Below are 20,984 nucleotides of genomic sequence, written 5' to 3'. Positions count from 1 at the left end.
TCTTCTTCATTTTCATACATTCATATCAGCATCCAAAACTCATTAATATCCCGTCCTTGTCGTTTCTTCTTGCCATTGCTTAACTTTCTGGAGTATATGACGACATTCACTCATACATGTCTTGTAGATGTTTCCTTATGTGGTGGGAGTTTCATTCATTGTTTTTGTTGTGGTTTTCAATGTCACCATTTTTGATGTTGCAAAATTATTTGATGTGAATTGAATTTATTTCCTTGAAAAATGCGGGTAACAATTTCATAGTTAGGACTACATGTCTAAGGATCATGGAGCTGCACCTTTTTTTAGCTGGATCAGTTTCCAAACTTTTCCACATGCATCTCCAACAATTGCTATTCTCAATCTAACGTTCTGTCGCTCTTTGGTTTTGAGACTTTTATATGTTTCATCCAAAGCCTTTCTCTCCAAACTACTTTTTCGTTTTTTTTTGTAATTTTCGTAATCTTATGTGGAAGTGACTGTTTCTATTTCTTAAACGGGATAGTCTTTTCATTGACTGTACTTACTTTATTTTTATTTTGCATTTTCCCAACCTGAGCCACCCTGAACATCGTTCACAACGTTTCTTCACTAGTGTTTTCCAATAGATGATCTGGAGGAGGGAACCGAGAGTAGGGTGTCGAAATTTGCTGATGACACCAAGATTGGGGGAACGGCAAATTGTGCGGAGGGTGTGGAGAGTCTGCAGAAGGATCTAGATAGGTTGGGCGAATGGGCCAGGAAATGGCAAATGGAATTTAATGTTGGCAAGTGTGAGGTGGTCCACTTTGGTAGGAATAATGGTAGGAAGGACTATTACTTACGTGGCGAAAAACTGCAGCAGGCGACGGTGCAGAGGGACCTCGGGGTCCTTGTGCATGAGTCGCAAAAACCCAGCTTGCAGGTGCAGCAGGTGGTCAGGAAGGCGAATGGGATGCTGGCCTTCATAGCGAGGGGGATTGAATATAAAAGTAGGGAGGTCTTGCTGCAGCTGTATAGGGCATTGGTGAGGCCACAGCTGGAGTACTGTGTGCAGTTTTGGGCGCCGTACTTACGCAAGGATATTTTAGCCTTGGAGGGAGTGCAGAGGAGGTTTACTAGGTTGATGCCGGAGTTGAGGGGGTTGAGCTATGAGGAGAGGCTGAATAGATTAGGCTTGTACTCGTTAGAGTTTAGAAGAATGAGGGGAGATCTCATTGAGACGTATAAGATAATGAATGGGATGGATAGGATAGAGGTGGAGAGACTCTTCCCGCTCAAAAAAGACAGTAGGACTAGGGGGCACAGCCTCAAGATAAAGGGGAGGCGGTTTAGAACAGAGTTGAGGAGGAACTTCTTCACTCAAAGGGTGGTGAATCTCTGGAATTCTCTGCCCGTTGAAGTGGTGGAGGCTGCCCCGCAAAATATTTTTAAGACGCGGGTTGATGGGTTTTTGATAAGAGAGGGGATTAAGGGTTATGGGGAGAGGGCGGGAAAGTGGAACTGAGCCACGACAGATCAGCCATGATCTTATTGAATGGCGGGGCAGGCTCGAAGGGCTAGATGGACAACTCCTGCTCCTATTTCTTATGTTCTTATGCAGTTCCACCAGTCTTCCACGGTGTTTGTTGTACCTTATTGTACCCCCTGTCTTAGCTGTCTCAGCATTTGTTCCCTGAATTCCACCTTTCACAGAGCATTCCGATGCTCTGAGAACCAGATCACATGTCCTCAGTCATCTTGTTACATTGCAATCAGCTCTGCACTGAAAGTCTGTGTTGGATGACCATTGTCTTGCATGGAAACTTTTTTTTCAGTTATTTGCCGCATCAGCATTTTTTTACGCGTAACTTGATATAACCGTGTCTCTGTCACCACAATTGTAGTTAAAGGTGGTTTCTGAGTTTTCTGTACCATGTTTATTATCAACTATTGCTATGATCTCTCTAAACGTACAATCTTGGATCCACTTTCATTTGCTTCTCCAGCATGGGTAGTCCAGCGCACTCTTTCCTTTCCTTCTGTTTGAACAGTATGCTTTGTCTGTAAATGCAACAAAAGCTACTTTTCACGAACACTATACTATACTAATACTATACTATAATAGTATTCTAAAGTCAAATCAAATCTAATAAAAATGTTTCAAGCATCTGGGGAGAGAGTCGCAGCACCTTCTTCCACCAGCTTCTATCAGCAACTGAGACATGAAACTAAATTTAGACTTTTCTGTGGATAAAAAAACTGCCTCCATGCGTATCACCTCATCTGTCAATCATCCCCAAATAAAACTCGACTCAGCAATCCCAAGAACCATTAAACCCCAGAACACTACATTTGACCAGATTTTAAAAAAGTATAATGTTCATTATATTACTTCAGTAATAATTAGACAACCCAGTTAGACATCAGGGTGCCAATTAAATGCTGGGACCTGCTTGAAAAACCTGCAGAGAAACGTGATTAAACTGCATTTCTTAAAGACATAATATCGGTAAAAATGTAAGAAGTATTGAGCAGCTGTATGTGGAGCTGAAGCGGCGAGCGTGGGGTGATGAGCCTCAGATAAGGTCATTAGTAGAGGGGAGAGGGGAGATGGGAGGAGGATTAAATGTCAAATGGCTCCATGTTTCAAAATGCAAAGCAGTTGACAATGGATATCGTAAAGACAGAAAGATCTGTCCATTTAGGTATTGGCGCGGATGGCTGAATAATAGCTCCTGTAATGCAAAGTAAAGGAATAATTAAAGATATAAGAAAATTTTAAAAACTAGCAAAAACGAGCATGAAACAACACAGAGACGGCCATTATGTTATAGATTTTTCAACTTAATGTTGAGTTTAGAGGGTGATAGAAGCTGAGGTGCTCGTCCTCGAACTTTACTGTTTTTGAAACAATTAGAATATTCAGCCTGCTCGGTAATTCAAAGAACATTTGGTTAATTGGCAAGTATCTCCATATAATCGCGTTTCCTGGATATAAATTGATACCTTATCTTAGCAAACCCCAATCGATCGGAGATTGATGGGCCAAGCATTAATTACTTTAATCAGAAGGGTGACCCGAAGTTCTAAAACGGTGTGCTGAATAGTTTCCTAACTTCAATGCTGAAATCTCTGGATTCAGTGTTTTTTTTCACTGTGGCCCTTCGTTCTAGATTCTGAGCCAGAGGAAAACGAATGTTTGATTGAGCTTAACTGTTCTAAAGGGATCAAGGGATATGGGAGGAAAAGGGGATCAGGATATTGAATTTGATGATAGCCATGATCAAGATGAATGGCAGAGCAGACTCGAAGGGCCAAATGGTATACTCTTGCTTCCAGTTTCTATGTTTCAATGACAGAGGTCTGATTTATTAGTTAAGCCAGTGTCCAGTGACGTACCGAACGGGCCTGTGCTGGGTCCCTTTTAATTCGCCATTCAAACAATATAAACAACACAGATGACTACGTGTGGTGTAGGTTTGTAGATGACCTGGGTGGTTAACAGGGAGGCTGGGTGTACAGGGTGGCAGGAAGATATAAGTAGGATGGTCAAATGGGCAGATAAGTGACGTGTGAAATTTAATCCTGAAAAGCGTGAGGTGATGCACTTCAGAAGGAACTTATTTGACAAGGAAATAGTCAAACGACAGCGGGATACTGGGAAATCCTGAAGTACAAAGGGACCTTGAAGTATTTGTCCATAGATCTCTGAAGGCAGAAGGGCCTGTTAGTGGGGTAGCGAACAAGGGATATGGGACAACTATCTTAATCAAATGGGGCACAGAAAGCAGGTAGGTCATGTTGCCTTTGCATAGAGCTTTGGGGAGGCCATAGCTTGAGTAATGTGCGCAGTTCTGGTTACCACATTATGGGAAGGATGTGATTGCACTAGAGCGATGCAGAGGCAATTTACTAGGATGCTGCCTCAGAGATAACATTTAAGTTAAGAAAGAAAGGCTGAATACGCTTGGGTTGTTTTCTTTGCATCGGAGAAGACTGAGGGGCGACCTGGTGGAGGTTTATACGATTATAAGCCGAATGAACAGTGTGGAAAGGAACAGTCCTCCTCTTTAATTGAAGGGTCAGTCACGAGGGGACACAAGTTCAAAGCGAAAGACATGAAGTTTAGGAGATTGTGAGGCCAAACATTTTTGCCAGAGTGGTGACAATCTGGATTGCCTTGCCTGGGTGGATGGCAGAGGCAAGTTGCCTCACACCCTTTAAAAAATACCTGGATGAGTGCTTGAAACATCATAACGTTCCAGACTATGGGCCAAGTGCTGATACATGGGATTAGGTGGGATGTCGGCTGTTTCTCATGTACAGTGCAGATTAGATGGGCCGAAGGGTATCTTCTGCACTGTTTGTTTCTGTCATTCACAGAAAAGTATAGGTAGAAGACTGCAGGGAGTTATTTGAAAAGCTCGGAATAGCGATAAAGATATTGAACCCATTTTGTATCTCTTACTTGTATGAGGCTAAATGTCATTCGGCTTATCTTGTTGGGAAAATAGTTAAAAACCCCACAAGAAATGGTTTCGTGTCAACTCATCATGTTGGTGTATGTGTCTATTCACAAAGTTATTTTGAAGGTTGTGGATGGTTCTTTCAAGCTGAGTACTTATCATCTAAATTACGCTTTTGCAGAGAGAGAGTTGTCTTATTTCAGGTTGTGTTGCTGTTGGCGATATATTTCCCCATGCCTGTGATGTGTTACATGTTTCCCAACACAATTCAGGCGCCATTCCTCAGATCTGGTCTTTGTTGTATTTTTTTATAACTGAAATTACCCATTGGTTGTAATTCTGTCAGTGTGACAAATCACATAAATAAATATGTCCATTGTCAGGAACAAACATTCCCTTAACTTGCAGTATTTTGTGCAGTGATCATTCAGAAATAAAATCAATTGTTCTGTGCTATCCCAAACGTACACTGCCTCTTTAAAAATCAAGAAGGTTATTTAACCTAGTTCTGAATATGAGCAACCCCTGGGTGTTGCATACTTTGGAATAATCATGCACTATCACACTGGGCATTTACACAATTAACTTACGTGGCCAATCCAGGTCAAGTACGAATATCATAGAATCCATATAGTGCAGAAGGAGGCTATTCAGCCCATCGAGCCTGCACTGACAATAATTCCACCTAGGGCTCATCTCAGTAATCCCATGCATTTACCCTGAAAATCCCCCTGACACAAAGGAACAATTTAGCACAGAGATATGGAAGAATGTGCAAACTCCTCACAGAAAGTCAACCAAGGCCGGAATTGAACCCGGGGCCAGGATGCTATGAGGCAGCTGTGCTAACCACTGTGTCACTGTGCCGTCCTAATAATCAGGTGTTCTTCAGTCTCCAGCTTGGCCCTTGCACTCTAGTAGTCAATACAGAGGCAACTGGACACCGAACTAAAACCAAATCAGATTGACTGAATCAAGGCACTCACCAGAAAAGGAAAGTGCATCACTGTACAGGTGCACCAACATTGAGATTATTACAACCAAAGGCGTTTTGGCTACTGCTGTATTTCCCCATTTAGAATGATTGGCAATCAGAGCTGCCCCATTCAACATTAATATTGTTGAATTTCAGCTCCTATTGTCTCCTTAATTAAGGCTGACAAAGAAAATGTATGCTCAAGTTAAGGAATCCCTTCGATTTGCCCCAATATTTGACAAATTGTCAGCAGTAATGAGTATTGTGTACCGAGATATTGATAACACCCACTCAAAATTACAACTTGCTCTCTTGCATCACTGCTATTGACTCTTCGATAACTTAAGAATAAAATGCCTTTTTTAAATTTAAATTCAGAATGTGTCTGCTCTCCCCACGGCATGGTTGCTCAGTGGTTAGTGTTGCTACCTCACCAGGGACCTGCGATCAATTCCAGGCTTCGGTTACTGTCTTTGTAGACCCTACATGTTCTTCCCTTGTCTGCGTGGGTTTCCTCTGAGATCTCCAGTTTCCTCCCACAGTCCAAAAGGCGTGCTGGTTAGATGCATTGGCCGGGCTAAATTCTCCCTCAGTGTACCCGAACAGCTGCTGGAGTGTGGTGACTCGGGGAATTTCACTGGAACTTCATTGCACTGTTAATGTAAGCTTACTTGTGACACTTTTTTAAAACTTTGTTTTTAAGGAAGGAAACATCAAACTGAATGGAGGGCACTGCCAAATAACAAGACCCATTGTTTTTATTTCTTGCCTTTGAAATCTGTGCTCATTATTTCCAGGTTAAAAAGAGAAACACTATTCAAGGCCACGTTGAGAAAATAGCGCACCACCCACCATCAAGAGAATGTGAGCAGCCACTAAGATACACTGTCCCATGAATGCTTTGAAGTTGGTAAATATAAATATACGGTCGGAGTCAATGCCTCCTCACTCTAAATTAAATTTGAGAGGGGTAAAAACAGACCAAATAGTAAATCTTTTGATTGGAAATGACATTTCACCTTTAGTTACTGATGTAACATCCAGTTTGGGAACTGCTGAAAGATGCTCTGTTTTCAGTCAAATTTTGCACTCCCATGTCGAGAGATGCAGCATTGATGAATTTGGTCACTGTAAATGTTCCTGCACAGAGAGAAGCTCAGTTAGACCAGGCTTCACAGATATTGCTTAAGTGATTTTAATAAGAAGTGATCAGATATTTTTACAGACCACTGGGTGATACTGATACTGTAGAAGTTATAATGCTCAGATTTAAAAAAAAACATACCTTCTCTGTAACAGCTGTGCGAATGTTATTAGTTGCAGACCTTCAAGGGAGCCTGTCTGCTTTACACTAATTTTCTCTTGCCTAGCCCTCAAAACATTCTGCTTTTTGATCTTCACTGGAGGGTGAACAAGACCAGATTTTTCCATAACAAATAGCAAAGGCAAGATATTGGGTTATGCTATGAAAAATGAAGGATTAGCAGCAGTCAATTTTTCATTGAATGAGAAAGGGCCAGGATTTAATTGGCAACTATGTATGTCACTGAAAGGTGTGAAAAATCTCTTGTTCCTGATTTGTTGTAATTGACTATAAATGCTGAGTTGTTTCTCTGTAACATCAGAACCACTCCAGCCATTTTGATGGAAGGATGGCCATTTTCTTTGAGCACAAGTAATTAAAGACCTTGCATTGGATGCATGATGTCCAGTGTTGTTTGTATTAAGAGTTGACTAAGTGTACCTAAAGTGCTCTGACAATACAAATGTAAAGAGTATGTACGTGTGTAAGGGAGAGAGTTTGAGAGGATTTTGTGTGTATGTGTGTGTGTGTGTGATGGAGAGTTTGAACTTTTGTGTATGGGAGATATCAGAGTTTATGCGTGACTGAGAATACATAAAAGCTCACATTTGATTGTGGTCTAAAATGTGTGCAAACACTATCAAGTTCTGGACTGAATTTTTAAAAAAATGCATGGCCAAACTCTGAGTCAACAGCACTATTGCTGTAAAACAATATGATGGGTGATGCAAGATCTATGGTTTGGCAGCAACAGTGGACAGTGGTCTAATTTGAAATCTTCCATGCGGTCATCCTCATTTTCAATTCATTGTAAAGTGATTAAAGATTATGCTAAGTTTACTTTGACTTGTGATGCTAAAGTGCGTCTCAGTGCAAGGGAGAATAGAAACTCAGCAGCATTTTGATTTTTCTCAGCTCTTTATATTGTATGTTTCAGAATCAGTTTTCGTGTCACAGAGGAAAGAACCAGCTAATTATATATTATCCACGGGGATCTTTGTGCTGATATCGTTACTTTCAGTGCAGACTGAATAAACAAGTGACTACTTGTGGCTTCAGTGTACTCTGGTAATATATCAGGCTTACTCATACAATATTATCACTTTTGGTTGTGTAACTGATCTGAAAATTTCAGGAAGTGCCTTGTTGGCAGATAAATACTGAAAGGCTGAGTTTGAAATCACCTGCAGGCTGCACTTGGTATGGGATCACAATGAATTTAAAAGAAAATACGATCATGGGGCATTGATCACTTTCACCCTGAGAACTCATCATTCCTTGTTGCCCTTGAGAAGGTAGTGCCTTCTTGAAATGCTGTAGCCCAGTTAACTGGTATTTACTGTTTAACCAAATAAGATGTGAGCAATTAATGTTTTATTTTTAAAAACTAAAAAACTTTCATCACGGGCATGCAATGATTTCTCCTGTCAAAGGTATAAGCATAGGCACCTAATAAAAGAGCCCAGCATTGAATCTGGGCTGATGTGATGGGAGGAATTGCCTTTTCTCCCTTCAAGAGGCCCAACAGAGGTTTGTGACTCATTATTATGGCAAAACGTCAACCGTAGACATACTGGTGGACAAATTTTTCATATGAACATCTTGGTCAAACTTTGTTTTTCGATGTGGGCATAATTCCTCTCGACATCCATCAGGGTTCATGATGTGCACATGATTAGAAGCACTGTCCAATCATCCCATCACATCCCATAATACAGTTCCTATCCCATAGTGGGAGGCATCACAAGTTACAATGAGTGGTCTCCTTGGTCATAATGGGCTAGGATATTTGTTGACAACAATTGTGGGTTGATGTTTGCAAAGGTTTTCCCTCGTGACCATTTCTGCTTTTCTTAACAATTTGTGGAGGGATGCCAGCAGGGTCGTCAAATTCGGTATGAATCTTCCATACCAATTTATGAGACTTAGGAAAGACTGCAACTCTATTGTGTTCCACGGAGTTTATGCCCCATTTATGGCCTGCAACTTCTCTTCAACAGGTTGCAATCCACATTTGTCATCTCTGTACCTGAGGAACATTATCTTGTTGATCTGGGACACATTTCTTCCCCTTTTTAATCAAATGCCAATATCAGGAGAAAGTCATAAGACTTCCTCCAAACTTTCCAAATTTCCTTTGCAATAGTTCCACAGATTAAAACATCATTCAGATAAACTGTCACTCTGGACACCCCTTGAAGGATGTCCTCCATCACCCTTTGAAAACTGGTGCAAGCTGAAGACATTTAGAGGGCATTCATACAGTCCTTTGCGAATATTTATGGATGGTATTTTCTGGATGATACTTCCTGGATGGTACTTTTAGCTTCAACTGAGGTAGGTATGGCTCATGTTCAATCTGGAAAATATGTGACCCCCAGCCAGATTCACATAGAAGTCTTCTATGTGTGGCATAGGGTCTCTGTCTAAGCAGGAGGCTCTATTGACCCTCAATTTATAATCCCCACAGATGGGCAGAATTTTTAAGTTTTAAACTGGGAATGCTGGCAAGCACATTCAGCAAATTGAACTGGGTGCATATGCAAAGTTCCTGTAAACATTCTAATTCGGCCTCTATCTTTGCAAGTGAGGCATAGACGACAGGTAGTGCCTTGAAGATTTGGGTCAGGACTCTGAGTCCACATATATCTTAGCCTTAGTGCCTTTATTCTTTCTGAGACAATGCTGAAAAACTTCAGGATACTTCCCAATTAGTTTGCATAAATTTTAAAGATCTGTTGCCCATCGAGGCACATTTTCTGTAGCCAGTTCCTTCCCAAAATGCTGGGTCCTGGTCCTTGCACCACTATAAGGGGGAGATGGACTGTCTGTTGCTCAGGCATTACTGTGGTTGCAGTAGTCACAACAATACATAAGGGTTTCCCAGTGTACATACCAAATCCAACCATTGTGTCCCAAAGGCTTAAAGGCAAGATGTCCAATCAGAGCTGTTTCAAGGATTGCTCCCCAATAATACATACAGCAGCTCCCGTGTTCATGACCATGTTTCCGGCATGGCCATTTGCCTGGAGTTTAATTTTGATAAGAGCCGCTTTCGCGGTGGTGAAGCAATTTTAATAATCAATTCCTCATTCTTGGGCTGGTTTGTTTGCAAAGCCTTGTCATGAGGTGGCTTCACTCTTTAGTCTGGCCTTTATCAGTAGCCTTCTCTGAGGTGGACCCTATGACTACAAGTGCAGCTCCTCACTGTATTGATGACAGACTTCTCATCTACTTCTAGAGTTTTGCACCCTTCAACTCCAAATCATCCTTTCTTGGCAGCAAATGGACAATGCAAGTATTATCCACTGGGCACTTGCTTTTGTGGTATAGTGTTCACCCAATGCTGTGGACAGCACCATCCATGAACCCCAGACTCTCCTGGGCCCTTTTCTCCACATTTCTCTCATGCAAAAGGGCCAATGCTATGGCTTTCTTGATGTCCAGCATTTGTTCAGTCAGTAGCTTTCTTTGGATTGCAATATTATTAATTCTTGATACTAATTGATCCCTTAGCATTTCTGGAAGTGTTGACAGGGACTCAAAGTGTGGGGTTTTCTGCTCCAAATCTGGAAAACCCCGTCTGAGGTTAATAGATCTGGGCAGGATCTGCACCAGCCCGCAATGATTCCCATGGTGGGCAGGATAGAAAAATACTGCCAATTTTTTGCAGTCTCATCAATAGTATGTTCACCTGACGAAGGTGATGTTCACCTGATGTTCGTCATTCACCTGACGAAGGGACTAACCCGAAAGCTGGTGAGTGTGCCATCAAATAATTCGGTTGGACTTAAACCTGGTGTTGTCAGACTTTTTACAATGTCAAGCAACTTCAGGGGAGGCCTTGAGTGTGTCTTTAAGATGTTTCTTCTGTCCTCCATGCAAGCATCTTCCAGCAGAGAGTTCTCCAAAAAGGAACTGCTTGGGTATGCGCTTGTCTGACATACGGATGACATGACCTGCCCACCAGGTCTGCGCTCTCATCAGCAGTATGTGGACTGATGATAGACTTGCTCTAGAGAGAACTTCAGTGTCTGGTACTTTGTCTTGTCATCTGGTGTGTAATATTCTGCGAAACCAAGTCATGTGGAAATGATTGAGCTGTCTTGCATGCCTTCGATACACAGTCCACGTTTCACAGGCATACAGGAGGGTAGTGAGTACCGCGGCACTGTAGACCTTCAGTTTTGTTGCTGGGCTGGTTCCTCAACGTTCCCATACAGTGGAGCACAGTCTACTAAAAGTAGAACTTGCCTTTGCTATTCTGCAGTTAACTTCTGTATCAATAGTCACTGCTTGCGAGAGGGTGCTGCCAAGATAAGTGAACTGGTCCACAGCCTGTAGTTTCTGCCCTTTGGCTGTGATTATGGGTTCTGTGAATGGTGCATGAGGAGCAGGCTGGTGCATGACTTTGGTCTTCTTAATGTTGATGGTGAGTCCAAAGTTGTCACAAGCCATGGAAAATTTGTCCAAACTGACTTGCATCTCTGGCTCTGAGCTAGCATACAGGGCACAGTCATCGGCAAAGAGGAAATCTCTCAGAACAGTCTCTTTCACTTTGGTAACAACTTGAAGTCTCCTCAGGTTGAAGAGCTTCCCATCCACTCTGTACTTGAGGATGCTTCCAGCAAGACTGTCCTGGAAGACATCATTCAGCGTGGCAGTAAACATCATGCTAAACAGTGTTGGTGCGAGCACACAGCCGTGTTTGAAGTCATTGGTGACTGCAAATGCCTCAGAGGATTCTCCGCCATACAGTACCCTGGCCATCATGGAACTGGCATACCATCTGAATGAATTTGCGGTGGGGGGGGGACAGCCGAACTTTGACATGATCCTTCACAGACCTTGTCAGCTAACAGTGTCGAAGGCTTTCACAAGATTGACAAAGGTTGTGTAGAGCTCGCGATTCTACTCCTGACACTTATCCTGAAGTTGGTGCACAGTAAAAATCATGCCAGTAGTCCCACGACCTTTGCGGAAGCCACACTGTGACTCTGGAAGCAGGCCCAGCTCCAGATGAGTGACCAGACGATTTAGCAGGACACTTGCGAGAGTTTTTCCTGTGATGGAGAGTAGCAAGATTCCTCGGTGGTTGTCGCATACTTGCCGATTGACTTTCCTCTTATAGAGGTGTACAATGGAAGCATCTTTAAGTTCCTGAGGAATAGATCCTTGCTTCCAAAAGGACTGGAATAACTCGGTGAGCTTCTTGATAAGTGCAAGACCGGCAGCTTTATAGATCTCTAAGGGTATAGCATCTGCCCCTGGGGCTTTGCCACTGGATAGCTGGCTGACAGCTTTTGTGACTTCAGCTACTACTGGTGGGTCATCCAAGGTGCTGTTGATATCAGCCTGGGGAGTCCTGTTCTATTGCCTCATCGTTAACAGATGACAGTCGGTTGAGGACGGCTTCAAAGTGTTCAGCCCATCTCTGCAGGATCTGAGCCTTCTCTGTAATGAGAGTTGAACCATCTGTACTCAGGAGGGGGGAAATCCCGGGAGATTGAGGTCCGTAGAGAGTGTTGAGGGCTTCATAGAACCGTTTCAAGTCATTTCTGTCAGCGTATCCCTGTATTTCATCTGCCTTGGCGCTCAGCCAGGCATCCTGCATTTTACGCAGTTTATTCTGGACTTTCTTGCGAGCACTGGTAAAAGCATTTTTCTTGCCAGCTGAAGATGGGTCGTTCTGACAGGCCCGATGAAGACAGTGCTTTTCAACAAGCAGAGCCTGTATCTCCTCATCATTCTCATTGAACCAATCATGCTGCTTGTGGGTGGAGAGCCCAAGCATCTTCAGCGCAGATGTATGGATAGCATCACTGAAGCGTTCCCAGTCGTCCTCAGTGCTGCCTGCGAGGTATGGGTCAGCAAGCTTGATTTGTAAGTCTTCAGCCAGTGCTGAAGCTATGCTGGGGTTCTTTAGCTTGGCCGCATTAATTCTTTTCATAACCTTGCTTCCTTGTGGTCGCCTCTTGGGTCTGATGTGGAGCCTCATATTGGAGACAATGAGCCTGTGATCTGTCCAGCCATCAACACCACACATGGCCTTGGTCACACTGACATCCTGCCTGTCTTTTCTCCTGACAATGTCACAGTCGATAAGATGCCAATGCTTAGAGCGGAGGGTGCAGCCGGGAGGTCTTGTTATGGGTAGGCAGACGGTAGGTTGTGTTGGTGATGAGGTCATGTGATGCACAGGTCTTCATTAAGAGTGGGCCGTTACTCTTACACTTGCCCACTCCGTGCCTCCCAATGACTCCCTGCCAGATTGCAGAGTCACACCCTATTCTTGCATTGAAATCGCCAAGCAAGATCAACTTGTCAGTACTGCTCACTGCTGATAGGGCATCTAGTTATTCGTAGAACTTGTCTTTCATCTTGTCCGGGTTGTTCATTATGGGGGCATAGGCGCTGATCAGAGTGGCTTGATTTCTGTTCTACAGCGGAAGCTGTAATGTCATAAGCCGGTCGTTCATACCCTTGGGTAGACTATCAAGTTTCCAAACAAGTGACTCCTGATGGTGAATCCAACTCCAGCATCACAACACTTGTTGCTGCTGCGAGCACTCTAGAAAAAAGTGTATCCACCTTCAGTTCCAGTCAGCTGACCTACGTTGGCAAGGCGAGTTTCGCTCAGGGCTTCAATGTCAATGTTGTATCTTGCAAGCTTTCTGGCAACTAAGACTGTTCTTCTCTCTGGTCTCTCTGCTGTAGGGTTGTCCAGAAGCGTGCGTATCCGTTCCATGTGCCAACGGTAAACAGTGTCATCTTGTGTTTTATTTTACTTGTTCGACCGTAAGATGGGATCCCCACCAGCTGCAGTAAACTGGCCAGGGTGAAGTTAAGCAAGCAATGTTTAGGGCACCTTTTCTAGCCCCTTCCTCATTCTACAGAGGTGAGCAGTGTGTTCCTGAAGAGGACTGCTCAGTCACCCAGTTAGACACCAAGTTCCACTGCTGCTTCGGTCAACGGAAAACAACCATTAGACCTTGTTGAAGAATAATAGGGAATGCAATTGTTCAGGGTTCTGGTGAGACCATTTCTGGAGTATTTGTGTCCAGTTTTGGTCTCCTTATTTGACGAAGGATGTGGTAGCATTAGTGGCAGTTCAGATGAGATTCACCAGATTTATTCTGGGGATGAAAGGGTTGACATATGAGCAGAGATTAAATAGTTTAGGCTTATACTGTCTGGAGTTAGAAGGATGGTAATTGATTTGATTTAATTTATTATTGTCACATGTATTGACATACAGTGAAAAGTATTGTTTCTCGCGCACTACACAGACAAAGCATACCGTTCATAGAGAAGGAAACGAGAAAGTGCAGAATGTAGTGTTACAGTCATAGCTAGAGTGAAGAGAAAGATCAACTTAATGCAAGGTAAGTCCATTCAAAAGTCTGACAGCAACAGGGAAAAAGCTATTCTTCAGTCGGTTGGTACGTGATCCCAGACTTTTGTATCTTTTTCCCGAAGGAAAAGGGTAGAAGAGAGAATGTCCGGGGTGTGTGGGGTTCTTAATTTTGCTGGCTGCTTTGCCAAGCAGTTGGAAGTGTAGACAGAGTCAATGGATGGGAGGCCAGTTTGCGTGGTGGATTGGGCTACATTCATGACCTTTTGTAGTTCCTTGCCGACTTGGGCAGAGCAGGAGCCATATTGAGCTGTGCTACAACCAGAAAGAATGCTTTCTATGGTGCATCTGTAAAAGTTGGTGAGAGTCTTAGCTGACATGCCAAATTTCCTCCTGAGAAAGTAGAGGTGTTCTTAATTATAGTCGAGGCTTTCTTAATTACAGTCTTGGCATGGGGAGACCAGGACAGGTCGTTGGTGGTCTGGGCACCTAGAAACTTGAACCTCTCGACCCTTTCTTCTTCACTCCCATTGATGTAGACAGGGGCATATTCTCCTTTACACTTCCTGGAGTTGATGACTCCTTCATTTTGTTGACATTGAGGGAGAGATTATTGTTGCCGCACAGTTCACCAGATTCTCTATTTCATTCCTGTTTCGTCATTGTTTGAGATCCGACCCACTACAGTGGTGTCATCAGCAAACTTGAAAATCGAATTAGAGGGGAATTTTGCCACACAGTCATAGGTGCACAAGGAGTATAGTAGGGGGCTGAGAACACAGCCTTGTGGGGCATCGATGCTGAAGATGACTACGGAGGAGGTGTTGTTGCCTATCCTTACTGATTGTGGTCTATGAGTTTGGAAGTTCAGTATCCAGTCACAGAGGGAGGTGCTGAAGCTCAGGCCATGGAGTTTGGAGATGAGTTTTGTGGTTGAGGGGGTTGAGCTATGAGGAGAGGCTGAATAAACTAGGCTTGTACTCGTTAGACTTTAGAAGAATGAGGGGAGATCTCATTGAGACGTATAAGATGATGAATGGGATGGATAGGATAGAGGTGGAGAGACTCTTCCCGCTCAGAAAGGACAGTAGGACTAGGGGGCACAGCCTCAAGATAAAGGGGGGGCGGTTTAGAACGGAGTTGAGGAGGAACTTTTTCACTCAAAGGGTGGTGAATCTGTAGAATTCTCTGCCCGTTGAGGTGGTGGAGGCTGCCTCGCTAAATATTTTTAAGAAGTGGGTTGATGGGTTTTTGATAAGCGAGGGTATTAAGGGTTATGGGGAGAGGGCGGGAATGTGGAACTCAGCCACGACAAATCAGCCATGATCTTATTGAATGGCGGGGCAGGCTCGAAGGGCTAGATGGCCTACTCCTGCTCCTATTTCTTATGTTCTTATTTTCTTATGGAATAATAATGTTGAAGGCTGAGCTGCAGTCAATAAATAGGAGTCTGACATAGGTGTCTTTATCATCTAGGGGATTGAACTGAGGTATATACAATTTTAAAAAGCATTCATAAAGGAAATGTAGACCAAATGTTTCCTCTTATGGGGCAATCTCAAACCATAGGTCATGGGTATAGGTTGAGAGGTAGTAGATTTAAAACTCAGATAAGGAGGACCTACTTCTTGCTGAAGATGGTGAATTTGTGGAACTGCTGACCATTGCATGATGGAGTCTAAATCATTGAATGATTTTAAGAAGGAGATGGATATATTTCTAATACAAAAAGGAATGTCAGGAACAGGTAGGGAGGTGGATTTGAGACGAGGGACAGTTCAGTCGTGATTTGATTGAAGGGCGGAGAAGGTTCAAAGGGCTGAATTTGTCTACTTCTGCTCCTAATTCCTATGTTTGTTCATCAAATTTTTCGATATCTTGGGAGCTTCTTCTTGACTAAAGCAAACAGAGATGACAAAATTCTTCATCTTCAGTGTACTACCTCAGCCTTCAGCTGCTTAAGGAGAATTAAGGAATTCAGCTGCTTAAGGAAATTTTTTTTCCCTTATTCTTTCATAGGATGTGAACATCCCCCCTGGCAAGGCCAGTATTTTTTGCCAATCTCCAATTGGCCTTGAATTAAGTGGCTTGCTGGAGTCATTTCAGGAGGCAACTAAATGTTAACCACATTCCATTGGAACTAGAATTATCTGCTCTGAATCTCTATCCTGGACTTATAGAAATTACTTTTCTAACCTCCTTTTCCAGGTGTTGCTGAATAAGGAATCACAGACAGGAAATTAAAATTAAACATCACATCAAGACCAGACAGACTCTGTCAGTTCATCAGGATCTGAATATCACCGGTTTTTGAATGTGGAAGGAGAAATGTTTGTCTGTTCTGTCTCTGCAAAAGATTTCAAACATCAATGTGACTGGAAAAACACCAAAACACACACATCAGAATGAGAGTTCTCCAGTGCACTGACTGTGGGAAGAGCTTTAGCCAGTTTCACAACCTTGAAAATCATTGTACCATACAGCAGAGAACACATACACATAAACTGTGTGTCGACAAGGCTTCAACTGTTTGTCCAACCTGGAGAGACACAAGGACACCCATGGATAAACTGTAGAAGTATGAGGACAGTGGGAAGGGTTTTAATTACCCATCAGACCCAGAATTTCATCGACAAGTTCACACCAGGGAGAGACCATTCACCTGCTCTGAGTGTGAGAAAACATTCTCTCACTTATCCAGTTTACAGCAGCATTATATGATCATTAGATCCTCTACCCTGCTGAAACACCAGTGGGTTCACATTGATAAGAAGCCATTCACCTGCTGCTATTGTGGGGAGGATTCTGTTCGCCTTTTGCCCTTCCACAACACCAGTGAGTTCACGTATGGGGGAGGCCATTCATGTGTGAAAAATGATTAACAAGATCTATCCCATCTGCTGAGACACCAACAAGTTCACCAGTGACAGCTGGGTTTGATTTCTGTTGTTATTGCTGCTATTCATCACATCCATAGCTGAAAGTGTGGGTTAACCCCAAGGTGTGTTAGAAATTTGTCACAGCTGCTCTTTTTTCAGAGTTTTGAGGCACAGAACAGAAGCAAGTTTACAACTGGGTTGAGAATCAGGAAGAACAATGCTGAATACTGGAAACGTGTGTTAACATTTTTTCTGCTATGCAAGAGATGATAGGTCCATTTAAACGGAAACTTGTTTGTTGGACCTATAGTGACCCTGCAGTACAAGATCAGTTACAGCATAAGCTTAAGGAGTTTCAGATGTAGATGTATAGATGTCATGTATAAATTGTTTAATAACATTTTTGACAAATCAGATGAATGATATAGAAGTAAAGAGAAATTTGAAGTTCAACATTTCACTTGGTGGAATTGCAATGATATGGATTAAGAACAAACTTACCTACAAGGTGATGAACAACAGTTACAGTGCTTGTTGTTCAAAAAAGAACAGTTTTTGTAGAAAGTAATCTGCGTTGATAGCGGAACATAAATAAAACCTATATGATGCTCAGTGCTAATTTTGATATCGTTATGTAATGCAGAATTGTACGGATTATTACCAACAAGGGGATGAGCACAATGTAAATAAAAAACAGCTATTCCTAATAATAGTTGATTTTTTTAAAAAATGAGATGCGCTCAGAACTGGAACATTTTGATTTTCCAGGCAGCCATCAATCACATTGCGTGGACTTTAAGTTGCATCTTTTGAATGTGTGACTATCAGTCAGGTAGGTTTATGTCCTGAGTTGCAATGATATGAAGCCTGTTTGTAATTAATCACATCATTCAACACCAACAGAAGAAAGGAATGCAAAGGTACGACAAAATCAACCATGGCATTTCCATGTCAATATCAAGCCCATATTGATATGATGCCCCCGCCTCACATTTGTAATTAGGGAGTTGTGTGTATCTTTGAATTTCAATCTTCAAAATTGAACCATATTATTTTTCCCTGGTAGTTGTGTCCTTTATTAAGAGCTTAACATCAGGTGTTTCCTTTGTTTACTGTAATATATAAATATGATCATATTAATTTGATATATGTGTTTGCACGAGTTCAACTTCAAATTAAATTGCTACTACGTTATCTTACGCTCTAAAATGACCTTTATTCAATTTCGGATTCAACAGTTATTGTGTCCCAGTAAAGTCTCTTGTCCTTTTTCTAATTTATCAGTTACAGATCTAGATATCCACTCTAATTAATGTAACCTTTCAAAATGATTAAACATTTCTGGTCTTCTCTAAATCTCCATGTATCACATATCTAATTAAATGTTTCTCTGTTCCAGCAAAGTCACATTTATGTTGTTTCTATTCAAATTATTGATGTGATTTGCAAACATCCTCTGTCCATTCATTTTCCTATAGGTTACTAGATTCCCTTTTGTTTCTTTTTATAACTGAGCAAACTTTCCCTTTCACTAAATTCATATATTCTGTAATTTCTAAATATGCAATTGCTGCAACCCCCATAAATTTATCAAGCCTGGCTGTAATTAACCAGTTATTGCACTGTCATCGATACCACTGTGTTCCCTATTTATGCTATCGGTTTCTGTGAGTTAATTTTAGCTTCTCTATAATTTCTCGCCTATTTTCGCACAAAAAGCTGACCTTCTGTCTTCACCTCCAAGCCCTCGCAGAAACTAATAAAATGCAAAGTTTCTCTGGCTGAAGAATCTTGAATACTTCGAACACAATTTCGAAGTAAGGGGTCGATCCTGCGGCACAGAGTGAGGGGTTAAGCTCTCGCTCAGTGGTGTTGTGAACATTTGGAATTCTCTACCCAGATATTTGCAAATGCTATACTGTTTAATATATTTAAGGTGGAGGTGGATCGGATTTTTTTTGTCTCCAGGGGATTCGTGCACCATGGAGAACAGCAGCACAATAGATTTGAGACCAAACTCATATTGACCGTACCGAATAATTGAGCAGGTTCTCTGAGCTGCATAGTCTACATGAGTTTTATTTCTTATGGTCTTCTGTAGGTTTGGGCCTCGGTGAGAGAAATGCCTGCATTGGCCATGATTTTTCAAAATTCCATAGATCCAAGAAATATCCCAAAGGATTGGAAGATGGCATTGCGTGGAAAAAAAATCTGGAATCCATTATCATGCTCATAAATGAAAAGGAAATCATTTGGAGTTTTCAATATAACCAGCAGTGGAGATAAAGGAACTGGTGAGTGCATTATATCTGGATTTTGAGATGGCATTTTCTACAAGATCCAACAGGAAAGATGACATTTCTGGGCTGGGGTGATAGTTAACAAAGAAAGAAATTGGTTAATGCTCAGATAGGAACTGTGCAAGCTGTGAGGATGTCATAAAGATGAAGCAAATGGATTATGCGTAGGTTAAATGAGCTTATTTGATTTTACAGGGGGAACAGAAAAGCAGTGGTGTTTTGTTTCTCACAACACAAGGACACTTTCCCATGTTGATATTCAAGTTTGTTTGTATGTCCTCGTGCAGAAAATATAAGAAGTTAGCAACCAGGCCGAATAAGTAATTAGAAGGGCAATAGCCCCTAGAACTTTATTGTAAGGTGTTGGAGAGCAAAAACAATGGTATTTTGTCAAAATTATGTAGAACCTGGTTGAGAATTCTTAACTGGCCTTCAAATGACCTGACAAGCCATTCAGTTCATCGACGATGAGATATGCATTGGCGTATATATGCTGCCTTTCTGGGAATACCTTCATCCCATTAAATAATAACTTCTAAAAAAAAAACCCTTCTGCTATTATTTCTGATCCCCAGAGTGTGCAGTAACAGTGAATTTCACTGGATCTGAGTAATTCAATGCTGGCTCCAGTTCAGGGAGCCAGTTCATCATGATCAGCAATAAGGAATAAACCAGAGTTACATTGGAAGATAAATGGAGGTTGGAAATCTTTTTGTTTGAATGACACCCATGTGTGATTTCAGAGCAAAATCTGACCAAAACCAATCAAATTTACCTCCGAACTTGAGGTTTCAAAATAAACTGCAATTGGCCTAGAATTGAATCCAGGACAATGGCTTGGAAAACAGCTATGCTCACCTAAATACCACCATCATTATCACTTGCTTTTCACTAGAGCAAAATAACCCAAAGCATTAAAATTAAAACAAAGTTGATGCTGAGAATGAAACTGTAAGCCAGGCGACAAAAGCTTTGTCAAACAGGTGAAGGAGCATCTAGAGGGAGAAAGAAAAATGGAGAGTGTTAGACAGGGAGTCTGGAATTTTAGACCAGCTCAGCTGAAAGTACTGTTGTCAATGCTGGAGTGATTAAAATCAGGGATGCACAAGGTGGCAGAAGAGCAGAAATCCGGAAGATGACTTGGGCTGGAGGAGGTTAGAAAAAGTGAGGGGCGAAGTTAAGGAGGGATTTGAAAGTCAGGATGACGATTTTAAAATGGAAGCATTACTAGGCCAGGAGTCAGTGTAGGTCAGCAAACACAAAGCTGTCTGGTGAACTGGACTTGGTTCAGGTGAAGTTGCAGGCAGCAAAATTTTGGATGAGCACAGGTAAATGTAGGGTGGGAGGTGAGAAGCCAGCTGGGGAACATTGGAATAGTCAAGTCTGGAATGAACAAGGGCGTGGATGAGGGTTTCAGCAGCAAATGAGCTGAGGCAGGCTCAATTCAGAATCTGCAATTGTGAAATCAAAATAAAAATTGACTAAAATAAATTCATCCGTTGAGAGAATCACAGCTCAAACCTGTGAACCGAAGCTTCCGTTCTGCAGAGCTGCTGCCGGACCTGTCCAGCATTTCTCATTTCAGTTTTATTCTATTCCTATTGCATCCCCATCTCTTTAGGATTTCTTCCTGTGATGTTTTCAGTGGTCTGATCAGGTTTAATTGGTATTTACAATTGGTTTATTTGCACTTACACAAATGAGAGTTGTACAGAAATTTTGCTTCATATCTCGTTTCCCATTAATTT

This window comes from Carcharhinus amblyrhynchos, chromosome 13, assembly GCF_965287045.1.
Source record: "Carcharhinus amblyrhynchos chromosome 13, sCarAmb.v2.hapA, whole genome shotgun sequence".
Taxonomy (NCBI): domain Eukaryota; kingdom Metazoa; phylum Chordata; class Chondrichthyes; order Carcharhiniformes; family Carcharhinidae; genus Carcharhinus; species Carcharhinus amblyrhynchos.
The sequence above is the reverse complement of the archived record's forward strand: the minus strand, read 5'-3'. Positions refer to the sequence as shown.